A 13388-nucleotide genomic window follows, 5' to 3' on the forward strand; every position below is an offset into this window, starting at 1 on the left:
GAGTGCCCCTTTGCTTAGGGTATCCTGCAACACTATATCCAGGCTGTGGCTGTGTCTTATTAGTACCTGAGCAAGTGCTCTCAACAATTTCAAAGTGAGCACACTCTGTTTCTAGATATGAGCTGGTCTTATCTCCAGTTTTTGGCTTTGTTTTGCACCTGAGCTAATAAACCTGGCAGGACTCAATGTCTGCTTTTGTCTGTTACACAATAACACTGCAGCATGGATAAAATTCTCCCACGCAGTGATAGTGGGAGCATACTTCAAACAATTTATACCTTTCAGTGTAATAATATTGTAGTATTCCATGCTCTGTAAACAAATGTTCCTGAAATGATTTGTGGATATAAAATTGGCTGTACAGTCTGAGACCACTGCTCAAAAAACAGTTTGAGGGGATAATGGCAATTGCTGCAAGCCAAAAAGGAGAAAGAAAGAATCAAGGAAGATTTGAATAAGAATGAACAATTTGAAATAAAGAATGATTAATATACCTACTGTTCAAATATTTTTAAAAATAAATAAACTTTGAGGTATTCTAGTAAGATTCCATTGAGAATATTGCATGTTGATTGGGTATGTTATGTTTAAATGTAAAAATGCATTTGGAGAAAAACAGTTTTTAAGTGAACAACTATTTACTGACAGCTGTAAGGCCGCTAGTCAGAGTTTAGGATAGCTCTGCTCATGTATTGTGTACAAGTTTGTGTGATGTTATCTGCCGTCAAGAAACAGAGTTGCATAATCTAGGAAATTTATTTGGAAAGGTGATTATGATCACTGATTAATTTTCACCATGCTGTCTCAAGAATTTGGTTTCAAGATTACTTGGCTCATCTGTATAAATATATATTTTTTTATTTTGTCTGTAAACTATTGTAAGATCCAAAGAGAAGCAAAACCAGATTTTTGTTAATAATAGTCATCTGGAATTTAGAAGCTAGATTCTAAATCTCCTTAATTCTATTGTCTGAATGTCATCCTTAATTGTGTTTATGTTGTCAGTCACTGTGTCCTGTGGAGCTTAACCCTTGCTGATGAGTTGGAAAAGAGAAGATCTGTCAACCTTTCCTTAGTGGCTTTGGGTCTAAGAATAGAATTCTAATTTTGCTACCAAAGTCAGAATGCCAGTGCAAATTTGTAGGGCAAGTTCTGTGTAGTGAGAAGACAGTTAATCTCAGCTGGTCAGTTTTCAAAGCAGTTAATCTGATAGATGACTATTTCAAATAGATTACTGTGTTTTTATGGAGAGCAGTGTGTGGAATAAATTGATGAGTTTGGTATGGCAGGTGAAGCAAGAAAGAAGTTCTGGAAGTAGTTGGACTGGACATGCTGATGTGAAATGCTGGTCTTCTAGGAAATGGCCTCAGGTGAAGATTAAAATAAATTTTTAATACTTTTACAATTACATTTTAAATTGGTTTTTGATATCAAAGGCATCAAAAATTACATCCCTCTTTTTGGAGTTGTTAAGTTTACAGACAGAAAAAAGAATTCAGAGATTTTAGTAAGTAAATGCTGTAAGTTAGAGGTCTTTGTAGGTTGTGCCACAATTGTATACAAGTGTTCCTTTCAGAGATTGTAACWGTGGGGCATTCTTTTCTGTATCTTTTTTTTTAATATTTGACATAATGTTTTTGAAGTGGAGGCACCAAATAGCTYGTGTTTTCTGCTCCTGTTCCAGACTTGCCTTTTCAGAGTTTCTGAGCACTCAGTATTCATCAACTCAAAGGAAGACGAAAAGGGTCAATTCTGAGAATGTTCTTGCTATCAGTAGGACACTTCTCATTATATTCCCAATTTCCTCGAACAAAGTGTTCCAGTTTTCTATATGCCATCAATTACAAGCAATTATTGTGCCAAATCAGAATTTGGCTAGGTTTCATTTTTGAAAGTTAAATTTATCGTGTCTGTTGTAATCTAATAATTCTGTATCCAGCAGACCTAACTTGAAGTTCTGCTTCTGAGGAAAGGAAATGTATTCTGCATCTTTTTTCATGTTGAGCATTAGAGTTCAGAAGATCAAGGTATGAAAGAATGCTGGAATTCAATGAGAAACATGTGCAAAATTGTCTTAATCATTTATAGCTTACATATTGGAATATCTTTAACATAACCTTGAAAATGAAATGGGGCATTGCAAAGGGCTTAAAATAATTGGTCAAAGGAGCAAAGAAATTGCAATCCTTTCATCATGCAGCTTCTCTGAGTGCATAGAAAGAGTATACCAGAGAACATATGGCATCTATTTAATTCTTCTTCAAGTGCCTGTAGAGGTAAAATACTATATTCTCTCAAGTATAAATGCAGTTCACAAACTGCTTCAGGAGACTTGCCTCGTAGGCACGCGTGGTATCAAATAAGTTTTTTTTTTTCCTGACGTCCTTTTCATTGCAACATGCTAATAGTCATCAGTATAAAATGACGCTAATACTTTTTTTAAGAACAGCTAATTTTAATTATTTGAGTCTAGATTTTTAATTTACTATTACTAGAAGGAAGCCTGGGCCTCCAAGCACTTCTGCGTATCAGTGTTAATTTAAAGTCTAGAGCTGCAAAAAGGAGCAAGTAGCAATGTACAAATTAAATGAAATTGCTTCTTTAAGATGGTGTTTCTTTTACTGCTGTACAAGTAATGCAAGTTATCTTAAAACTCTGCAATCCAGGCAAAGTTAACTACCTTGCAGCTGCTGTATACAGACAGCTACTGTGGCTCAACTGATACTTGCTAACTTGACTATGGGTCTAAGCTTATTAAAAATGCTGAGATACAGAAAATTAATGGTTGTTTACAATCATTACTATACAACATATGATAAATTATGCAGAGATAATATCTGCAAAGGAAATATTCTTTGAAGGCACTTTATGCAGTGAGCACTAAGTTTCACGTAGTGTTAGATCTCTTCACTTGTAGAACCTCTRATCTTCCCCCCCCCACACACATTATTGTCTGGTTTTGGATGCCTGTAGTTACTGTAGCATTGTATTTTAACATGATGATCATCATAGCTCCCCAAATCACAATGCAGGGAATTAATGCACATTTTTACTGTATTAGAGTTCTTCATTGCTAAAATCCCAGCATTGATCTTTTATTGACCGATTGCATCTTGTATTTTGATACTGCATTAAAATGTGTTGTAGCTGTCAGGCTGATGTTAGATTAAAGCTTCTCCTTCTTTCTTGGGGTTGCTTAGGTAATTGAGTATTACTTTTCTTTCTTTTTTTTTTTTTTNTTTTTTTTTGGAGGGGGGTATGTTTATTAAGATGGAGTTGAGAAGTATATGAATGAAAGCTGACAAACTTGATTGGTCCTTCTGTTTCCATACCTACAAAATAGACACACTTGTTTTTTAGATTGCACTGTACCTATGTTTGTAAGGCATATAGAAAGAATCATCTATCACAACAAGTTTTAACATTTATTTCTAGTGTTGGTAGCATTTTTAATAGAAAAAGATGAATGATGCAAGGGAACCCTGTGTAAGAGGCCAATAATTTCTTGGTCTCAGTGCAGATTTGCCAGACAGTTCCATAAAATAGTTTAAAACTGAATATTTTTTGAGATGATTGAAGTTAGAAAAGTGAGATCAGATTGATCTGGAGTATATTTATCAACTCATTAAATGCTTTTCAGACAGTCCTATAAGCCTTGTGCCTGCCCTTTTGTGCTACATAAAAGGGCAAGAATTGGCTCGCCAGGACAGTCTGTTCTTCTGCAGGCTGTTCCCTGAATGTCTGCAGGTGCAGACAAAGAATGGCTGGATGAATAGTTCCATTTACATGCTCCTTGTTGCCTTTTTCTGAGTATCCTGTCACGTGAGTGGAAGTCTTCCTGCCCAGCTGGCCAATCTTCTGCTCTCCAGAAATGGAAAAATTACCAAGAATCCATTTCTGTAAATGAAACTGTACTGTTCTTATACTATCATTGTTCATCTGTTGGACTGGGGTCTACTAGGTATGGAAAAAAAAGTCGAATTGTGGTAGTATTCTAGATATGAGGTACACAATATAGAAATTTGTTTTCCTAGTCTCAGTATATTTTTTTTGTTGCAGTAGGTGGGACTTGCAGGCAGAAAAAGTCTAAACTAGTTGTGTTCCTTCTTATTTTGCATAAACTGGTAGTCACTTCTGCCATTCTTTCTGTCCTACAGCACATCTTACTAAGGAACAGAGGTTGCAGGCTTTTATTTACAGTAAGTTGAACTGAGTTGTAGACAACAAAATTAGGGGTTAGACTGGATGACTTTGAACTCAAAAGTGTGATCAGATATTACTTTGCACATCACCGGAAACAACTTCAGAAGCTACTACCTTTCAGCTGTTTATTACTGTGTCCTAATAGTGAATTTCAATGTTAAGTAAAACAGCCTTGCAAGCTTGAGGAAACAAGATAGGCCTTTCCTTTCGCCTTTGACTGTCTCATGCTTCTCCTCTTACTGGATTGTCTGATGAGATAACTCAKCCTCCTTTCTGCAATGCAGATGGCTTTTGCCTTCTGCAGAGTCCAAGATCAGTGGCCTTGGACAAAACTGAGCCAGTGGCTTCTCTCCACTGGGCCTTTGGTGTGGGGAGTTGTGCCAAGTGGAAAATGTCTTTTGTTTTCAAGGCCTACATTAAGAACTACATCTATTGCCTTTTCTTTCCCCGAGGCTTTGCCTTGGGGTGCTAGTGGGGCAGATATTAGCAAGTCAGGTAGAGTGTAATATGAACACTTAAATTGTTTCATCTGAGTTACAAAATGGAATTTCATAGGTTTGAGAAGTATGTGATAATTCATTTTAGTAACCATTTATAAAATAGTGAACATGCTTTCGGCGTTCTCTTCTTCTGGTAACTTTTGAGGTTCTCTCTCCTATTTTGTTCAGAATTTGTTTTCTACAGTAATTTGTATTCTTTGGAGAAGCTCTCTAATCAGTTTCCTTAATGTGCTCCCCTCTGTTCAGGCAACAAGTTAGTTGGTTTATTTTCCAGAGTAGGTAGGCTGCAATTGGCAAGTCCCCCCCAGGGCAAAGTAATATTTTATTTAATGGTGATCTTCACCTTTTTGACTTCTATTTTTACCTGTGCTCTTAGGCTTTACTTGTGTTTTTTCAAGAAGCTGCTCTAATCTCAGGTACTTTGGTAGTGCCTCTTAAGTGAATGATTAAAAACTAGTCAGTCATATCTCCAAAAGGGATGTTATCACTTTCATTGCTTTGTTTCCCTTCCTTCCAAGGTCAAAGTTCCTGGAGCTTTGGAGTAGTTTACCATATGGTTCCTGGATCTTAAAGGTCAGGGAATGAATTTCTTTAAATACTTGACTGTATGCCAGAACAACTAGAAGGAAAATGTTGATACTGGTATCTTCCTTTTTTTTCTTTTTTCTTTTTCTTTTTTTCTTTTTCCTTGCAAACTATTTGGGATATATTCCCAGATTGGTTAGCAGATTTAAATTAAATTTAAAAAAGTCTGCTTTCAAGTGTCTAATATGAATGTGAAAGAGCCTTCCTCAGTAGATTTTAAAGGAAATATAAAATTCATTGCCTGTATTAGACAAGTAGCATAGTAAGCCACATTAGACTTTAAGCTTGTTTTATCAAGATTATTCTGAGGAAATAAAAAATAGGAGTCATGAATGACTATATGTTCTCACAGAAGGAACTCATAATTTTAAAAACATTCAATAATTGAGTGTATTTGTATGGTAGGGTATGACTACTTGTAAGTCAGAGATGAATTTTGATTCTTTTCCACAAATGGCACAGCACTTCATATCCTTAAACCATTTAATCCTCAACAGGAACTTGGATCTATAAGTAAAATAAGATATTTTTGTGGGTTTCTCTGAAATGATAACACATGTTATTGGAAATAGTCATCTTCAACAGAGGTGCCTRCTTAACAAAAGGCAGAAAACGATGAGTAATATAATGGAAAGTGAATGGAAGCAAATGCAAAATCCACTTGGAGTCACAAATACACAGTTTTATAAATGAAATAACGAAGATAGCTGATAGATATGCTTAAATAATGAATTTGCTTGAAATAAGCAGATTTTTTTCAACAAAAAATTTTGCTGTTCATATTCTTAGGTCACTGCTTCCTTACTCAGAATATTAGTGAATTTCAATCACATGGTGAAATTTTGATAAATGTTTTAAATACGGCAGTAGGTGGAATTTCATTGCATGAAGATGACTAATTTGCTGAGTTGAAGTGGTAATTCAAATATATACAAAACAATGTTCTGAGTTGCCCTTGTAAAGTGTAAGATAGTTTATTAACCTTTCCTTTTTCTGTTGTGCATGTCTATCAGCTAGGGACCACCGATTGTAACACTAACTTTTTCTGTTGTATGTCTGCCCTTTGTATTTGAGCTCAGCAGTTTATTGAAAGATAAGAATCAGAAATGACTTGGAAATACAGAAAATTGGAGCATTTTACAGATGGAAGAGTTTTGACCACTCAGAAGTGCTCCATTGGATGGTAGCTATAGAAAGATGGCAGATAGAGCGTTATGAGCTATCTCAAGAGGATTTGTTAGAAAGGGGGCAGGTGAGAGAGTTATTTGCTCTTCTGAGGGAGAATAATAGAATCAGTTTATGGCAGTTTGTGAAGGCAGAAAAAAAAGCCGTAGAGAACTTAATGGGAATGAAAGCAGAAGAGTTTCTAATAACTGCTGTTGTAATTTCAGAGCAATTTCCATCAGTAACTACATATATTAAAAAAAATAAAATGGGGGGAAGAGACGCATGAGCAGAAAACCTAATGTGCTCTCATAAAATTTTGTATGTTAAACTCATTTTGAAAGAGTAGTTTATTTAAAACCAAACACCCTCCCCACACAAATCTTTTAGATATACTGCATAATATATGTAAATCAAGATGGAAATCATTTATGTTGTTATGAATTAACTGTATACAACTCATAAAAACAACCTCCACCATCACTCATTGGTGTTAAGATCGTCTTTTTACATTTATCTTATGAGCTACTTGGTTTTCTGCAATATTTCTCCTCCTTCCCCTTCCCCCCCCCGCCAAAAAAAAAAAAAAAAGGCATGAGAGAAACACTTCAAGAAATTTTACAAAGGTCAGAATTCTCACTGAGGTATCTCATTTTTAATGTATGGATTTCTGACTCTGGAAGCATGCAGGAGGTACACTAGCTGTGTTTGCATTATTCCCTTTGGAATGCCTTTCTTCTCACTTGATGCTCCTCATCTGTGAATCTATGAAAAGTGTGTTTGTTTTTGTTTTGTTTTGTTTTTTTTTTTTCTTTTTGTGGTAATAGCAGATTACATACTGACACATGGCATGAAGATTTATGGAAAGCTGATTCAGTTTTTAGATGCTAGTAAGAAACCTGCCTTTTTTGCTGGAGGTCTCTTATGGTAGGCTAGTCTTTTTTTCCCCGAACATCACTGTATTACTTAACATCGTGCAGGCTGGTGTAGTTAATCTCTCTGGTTTCTTTGTATGCCTAAATGTTGAAGAGATTTAAATCAAGCTTTGTAGCATATAATAATGCTACTGTTAATCTTTAGAAATGTAAAAAAAAAAAAAAAAAAAAAAAAAAGTTTGCATTATTTAAAAAGCATAGATAATTAAAGTGTGTTTCATATCTGTTAAACTTGTGTAAAAATTATTATCAATATTGAATTAAATAGTTTCGTATGTACAAATACTCTTTCCTGAATGCTTGCCTCAGAGGTGCTCATTATCTGATTCACTCTTGAAGTATTAGAGTGTCTCCGACCTTAGAAATTTAATTTGTTTTATATATAGGAAACGACATGTTGCATATAAATGTGTTTTTATATAAATGCATTTCATGTAGCAGGTTTTCATTTTAAAAAAATAATTTTAACCTTGTTGTTAAACATCTTTTGAGATAAAGCAATTGTAATGCTTTCTGAGAAGTCTGTTATTAAAAGCAGGTAGCAAGTAAACAATTTTATTTTTAACTGGTAAAAAGTGTCTCAGAGATACTTAGGCACTTGCTTGAGATAAGCAGATTTTGCTGTGCAATGCTGCTGTTTATGAGTTTGGCTTTGCTTATTATCAGCTGAATAGGCAGCTAAAAGCAGCTGAAGGAATCTTATGTTAGTCTTATACCAGCTAGAGTCAGCAAGATGTCGGTAATAGTTTCCATCACTGTGTAAAGATAGATGGCTGTTCTATTGTAAATATGACAAGAAGAGTTAGATAGAAATACCAAGTAGCAGTTTTGCTACATCTAATTAAGAATGTGTTTGAGTATCTGTAAGACCAAGTTCACAGAAGCTTAACATTGCTAGCTTCAGAACTTCATTATTATGAACAACCTTAATATCAAGTAAAGCAGCTTTATTATATACAGTAATCTTACTTTCAGAAGACATGGAAGTGTTTTGTAAAGGGAAGAGAGGCAATGGAGCAAATTAGTGCCTGTATGTTATTACATCAAGAGTATACAAGAATCACTTGTATCTCAGAGGAATGAAGTTGGGACTAATGTTGGGAAATGTTTTTCCTCAGACAACTTGTGATGGAGGTAGAGAACAGAGGAAGTGGTTCAAGTAGAGGCTGTAGGAGGTTACAAATGGAGTGGTCAATATTTAGCATTGGAAGAGGGAGAAAAAAATCCAAACTGAATCTTAGATGAGATGATTTAGTTGGAATTGGGTCAGAAAGCATTGGTCTCTGTTAGAAAGGGGAAGTTTGCTGTAAATCTCTAATTACAATTTAGTACGATTATGGAAGCAATTCAGAGTAATGAAGAATGGACAGCTTTTGAAAGCTCTTAAAGAACTGCTGTGCAAAAAATCTTCATGAAAATAACTTGTCTGGCAAGCCTTTCCTTGAATGACTGAATAATTGAAATGTGTTCTCTGAAGAAATGCATCTGCTTGTGTGGGTTTTTTTTAGCCTTTTTTTAGTTTATTCTATTGCTTTTGCTTTTTCCCCTTAGACCTGAGAAAGTGAGTCTTTTTACAGTTACATTTTCTGTGTTCTTACTAAATACTGGTTCCTTTGTATTCTACATCTTGTATCTTTTTCCTGTTTATCACCTTCATATGTTGTTGTTCTTCAGCATTGTTTTAGGTCCATAGATACTACCGTCAGTTCAAATACCTTTCCATACTTGGTGATGAAACAGTTGTATAGAAAAGATTGCTTTCTCTGTTATTTTTGAAATATGACTAATAAAGAGGGTAATGATAAAGATATACAAAAGTAGCTAGCATGGAAACAGTAGTAACTCGTTAAAAAACAGATGATATTTTCCAAAATTACTGCGTAGATGAAGAAACATTAAGTAACTGCATGAGACTGTTGAGCTCTTTGCAGGATGTGGGCGAGGGAAACAATTAAGCAAGACTTCCAGAGCCAAGATGTATTCTTTCATTGCTCTCAATGAAAGAATCGCAAAGCATTTCTTTACTGTGCGCAGCAAATCGTTCTCTGCATTCAGCAGCTCTAGCACCTCACGCAGCCCTATAGGTAAAATAGAGAGAGACAATGGGTTTTGGTTGACTATGAATTATGGTTGTTTCCATCAGGTGTTAATTGTTCAGATGACATGTTGGAAGAATATTTATAATTCTGAGGTRTTCGAGAATTGTTAGCAATTCTCCCACTCTTAATCTAATACTACTGTTAGCAGTGAAAGAAGTGTTACAGTAGGCTGGGTACAGGTGTGCCTGCTGTTATTGGGACAAAGGTGGTAAAGCTCATCAGTGACAGAGAGCCCTAAGGCTCTGTCTGACGCTGCTGTGTTGTCCTTCCCTTCTGGATGAGCTTGGTATGGAGGGATTAAATTCTGACTTTGATTTTATGTTCTAGGTTGTGCCGGGTCGTGATACCAAGGCAAGCTATGTGAGAAAAGTAATCTTTTATTCAGGGAAGGCCTATATATATTTCCCAGTGGTTTCCTGGGGAACAATTTGGATCTGACCATGGCAGTACAATTGGGACTGGTGAATTGCTAAAGCACAGTCAGAATATAGAGTAAATATTTCTTTTTATCTTGGTGGTTTTTTTCCCCCTCTTCTTTCTGTTGATGTGTGAAATGTTTCTGGAAGACTGTTGCTGCTGTTAGAGGATGAAGAGAACTTTTAAGAAACACTGTGTTAGGACAGCTCTTTAAAATTTGCCGTGTAATTWATTTTTTGGAAAGCAGGCTTACAGTAATTTTAGTTTTGTAAAGTCCACTTTTAATCTGTCCAGTTGATAGGAAATGACTATTTCATGTTGATCTTCCTATATTCTTCCCTCGTTCTCACCCCCTTCCCAAACTAAAACATGTACATTTCCCAAATTCCCTTTGTCACTTGCTTATGTGCAGTCTCTGAAAGCTGATAGTGATTTGTATTTCAGTAACAATAGGTTTACTTTAAAATACTCTCTAGGACTACATTGAATGGATTTTATTCCTTCTTAGGACACTAGTAACTGAGATGCCAAGTTTATCAAGGATACTGTCAGTTGTCTGTTGTAGTTACCTGATTTCATGTTTTGGTGTGAGTATTATAAATGAGACTTTAATTTTTATTCTAGGTTGGGGCCTGTCATGACACATGAAAGTTTGTCCCTTTCTTCAAACCTATGACTTTGTAGAGAAATGTCTGGTCTGTACTGGAAGCCTGCCCTGGCARTAAAATCAGGGTAGAAATAGGGTAGAAATGCCGTTAGAAGCAGAAATAATGCAGTATGTCCATGCTCATTGGATTGTTCAGAACTTGAATATTTTCCCCCAGTTATCCATTATTCATTCCTCTATGTTTTAAATAGTGAAATGAATGGAGCGTCCATCTCCACAAAGCTTCCTCGTTACTGTAATTCAACGTTATATTTGACTTGAAGTATGAAGCTTTAACAAGAAGATCTGGAACGTTGTTCAAGGATGGATTTGCTTTTTGAAGCAGGATTCCTCGTTAGCTTTCATGCCAATAGTTAGATGATACCAATAAGGAAACAATTGCTTTTGCTGATAACGGTTCTTTCAAATGCTTGTTGGGACCATTCCTTTAGGAGTTGGGAGTGTGCTTTGCTGGAAATCATTACATCATTTTTCTATCACTCTTCCGAGGAAAATCTTCTGGAAACATTTTAATTACACATGAGGTATTACTGCAGTTTAAGAAAGAGAAAAGCTTTCTTTAAGGTTCTTTTCCTGTGCCTCACRTATTTAAGCCAACCTGACTGTGCAGTCTGTGTTGTGCACTCTATGGGTTAATCATTAATGTGTAGTGTATATACTTGATATGCCCTAGAACACGGACACATGAGCTGGTTAAACTGTAACATTTCAAATTCTGTTTTGAAAAATTGCAGACGCTTTGTGAAACCCCCTTAAGGTGCTTTGTCTAATGATATGGGGCTAAGTATAAGTCTGGATGAGTTATGACTGTTTCTCATGCTCAAGTGCCTACCTTTCAATGTACAGTCCTTTGTTTCTCTCATATTTCCAGACAGTCCCTTGTTTGTATACACACCTTACTTCCTCTGGGCTTATTACATGGCCTTATCCTTTCTGCTCTGGATTCATAAATGCATTAGTTCTTTAAGTTCTTTTGAAATCTGATAATAAAATATGAAGGATGTTGAATCTAGCTATTCATTGGATTAACATTCATGTTACTGTGACTGTAAGTGCTGTGCTACTGTAGCTTTTCCTGCTTTTTTATACCTAGTATTACAGAATAGGCTGGGTGATCTGTAAATCCTTTTCAGGTATTTGGAAAAAATAGAAATTTCTTGCCTTGTATTTTTTTAATGTTACTTTAAAATCTGGCCCCATTATATGAAACCCTTTATCGTCTCTTATGGAAGAAGATAGATCTAGTTGGTTCCAGGGCTGCAAAGATGATCGGAGGACTGGAGCATGCATCTGCCCTGTGAGGAACGGCTGCAAGAGCTGGACCTGTTTAGCTTGGAGAAGAGAAGACTGAGGGGGGATCTTATCAATGTGTACAAGTACCCTAAGGGAGGGTGTTAAGGAAAGGGGGCAGACTCTTCAGTGGTGCYGTGTGACAGGACAAGAAGCAACAGGCACGCACTTCAGTGTTCCACCTGAATATGAGGAGGAATTTCTTCMCTGTGAGAGTGACAGAGCACTGGAACAGGTTGCCCAGAGAGATTGTGGAGTCTCCTTCTCTGGAGATATTCAAAACCTCTCTGGATGTGATCCTGTGCAACGTGCTCTAGGCGACCCTGCTTGAGCAGGGGGATTGGACTAGATGATCTCCAGAGGTCCCTTCCAACCTCAACCATTCTGTAATTCTGTGATCACTGGTAGGTGATAGAGCTCTCCTGCACATACTCTTATCTTCTGCTCAYCGCATCTGACTGTTGCTCTGGAAACTGCTGTAATGTCACAAGTGACTTCATTATGATTAAATGAGGGGAAAAGATATAGAACAAAAGAGCACATTCCTGTTCAAATATGTAACTTGGAAACTGAAACTGTCTCACGTATACATTTTCTGTATTTCAGAGCTCTTTAAGGTAACAATACACAGTTTCTTTCCTGCTAATTAAGAATAAAATCTATAATTTGAAATTGCTATTACTTGTTTTAAATAGAATCTCTAGTCAACTGATACAGTTAAAAGGATAGATGTTGTAGAACTCTATTAAAAGCTGTGCATGGATCTGTTAAAAAAGAATGATTAGTATTTATGCTAGTATCTTCCTTCCTCACAGAGACCTAATCAGTTTCAAACACAAAGAATACTTAGTTTATAATTACATCAGGAGTTACTTTCCATTTATCTCTAATGTAAACATAATATTTGAGTCTCTGAAATAGAGACTCTGAAACATTCTCAGTCTCTGAATTTGAGTCTCTGAAACTTATCTACAGCTAGGGATGTGAGTTACTCACTGGTTTCTGTAGTGATGCATTATGCTGCTGACAACATGTTGCTGCTTTGCTGAGAATCTCTCCAGGACTAGTTCTGAGCTGTGGTAGCTTGTCCTTGTTCTGAGTCTTACAGTGAAGAGGGTTGCCTGCAGCTTGCCAAGGGCACTGGAGGATGTGAATTCATCTGTGTCATGAGCCAGAGTCTCCTTTTTGCTCCTGCTTCTATGCAGAGATGAAATCAGTAATAGGCTTGTAAAAGTTTGAAAGGACTTGGCAAATGCTTCCCCAGGAAGATTTTAAAGATTGTTGAGAAAGCTGAGAGATAGATACATACGGAGAACTCGATTCAGTCATATTATTCCCAGCAGCCACTTGATAAGTTCTATCACAAAGAATGAGTTTGGGACACATGTTTAAATCCATCCTTTTTCCCTCTTCCATTCAACTTACTTTTTTATGGTTGCTTGTTTATTGTAGTGCTGTTAAGGAGTGAATAAATCAGTTGAGTGTGTGGGGTAGTGGAAGAGCTGTCCGGAGTACAGAAAGTAAGCAG

General features: G+C 36.2%; 1 protein-coding gene across 5 annotated transcripts in view; it reads left to right on the forward strand.

Annotated features, from left to right (window-relative positions):
- Positions 1-13388, forward strand: part of KIF13A (kinesin family member 13A) — a 116082-nt gene that overhangs the window by 13111 nt on the left and 89583 nt on the right. The window lies entirely within an intron of this gene.

This window comes from Rhea americana, unplaced genomic scaffold, assembly GCF_003343005.1.
Source record: "Rhea americana isolate MKP2758 unplaced genomic scaffold, rheAme1 scaffold_31, whole genome shotgun sequence".
NCBI lineage: Eukaryota > Metazoa > Chordata > Aves > Rheiformes > Rheidae > Rhea > Rhea americana.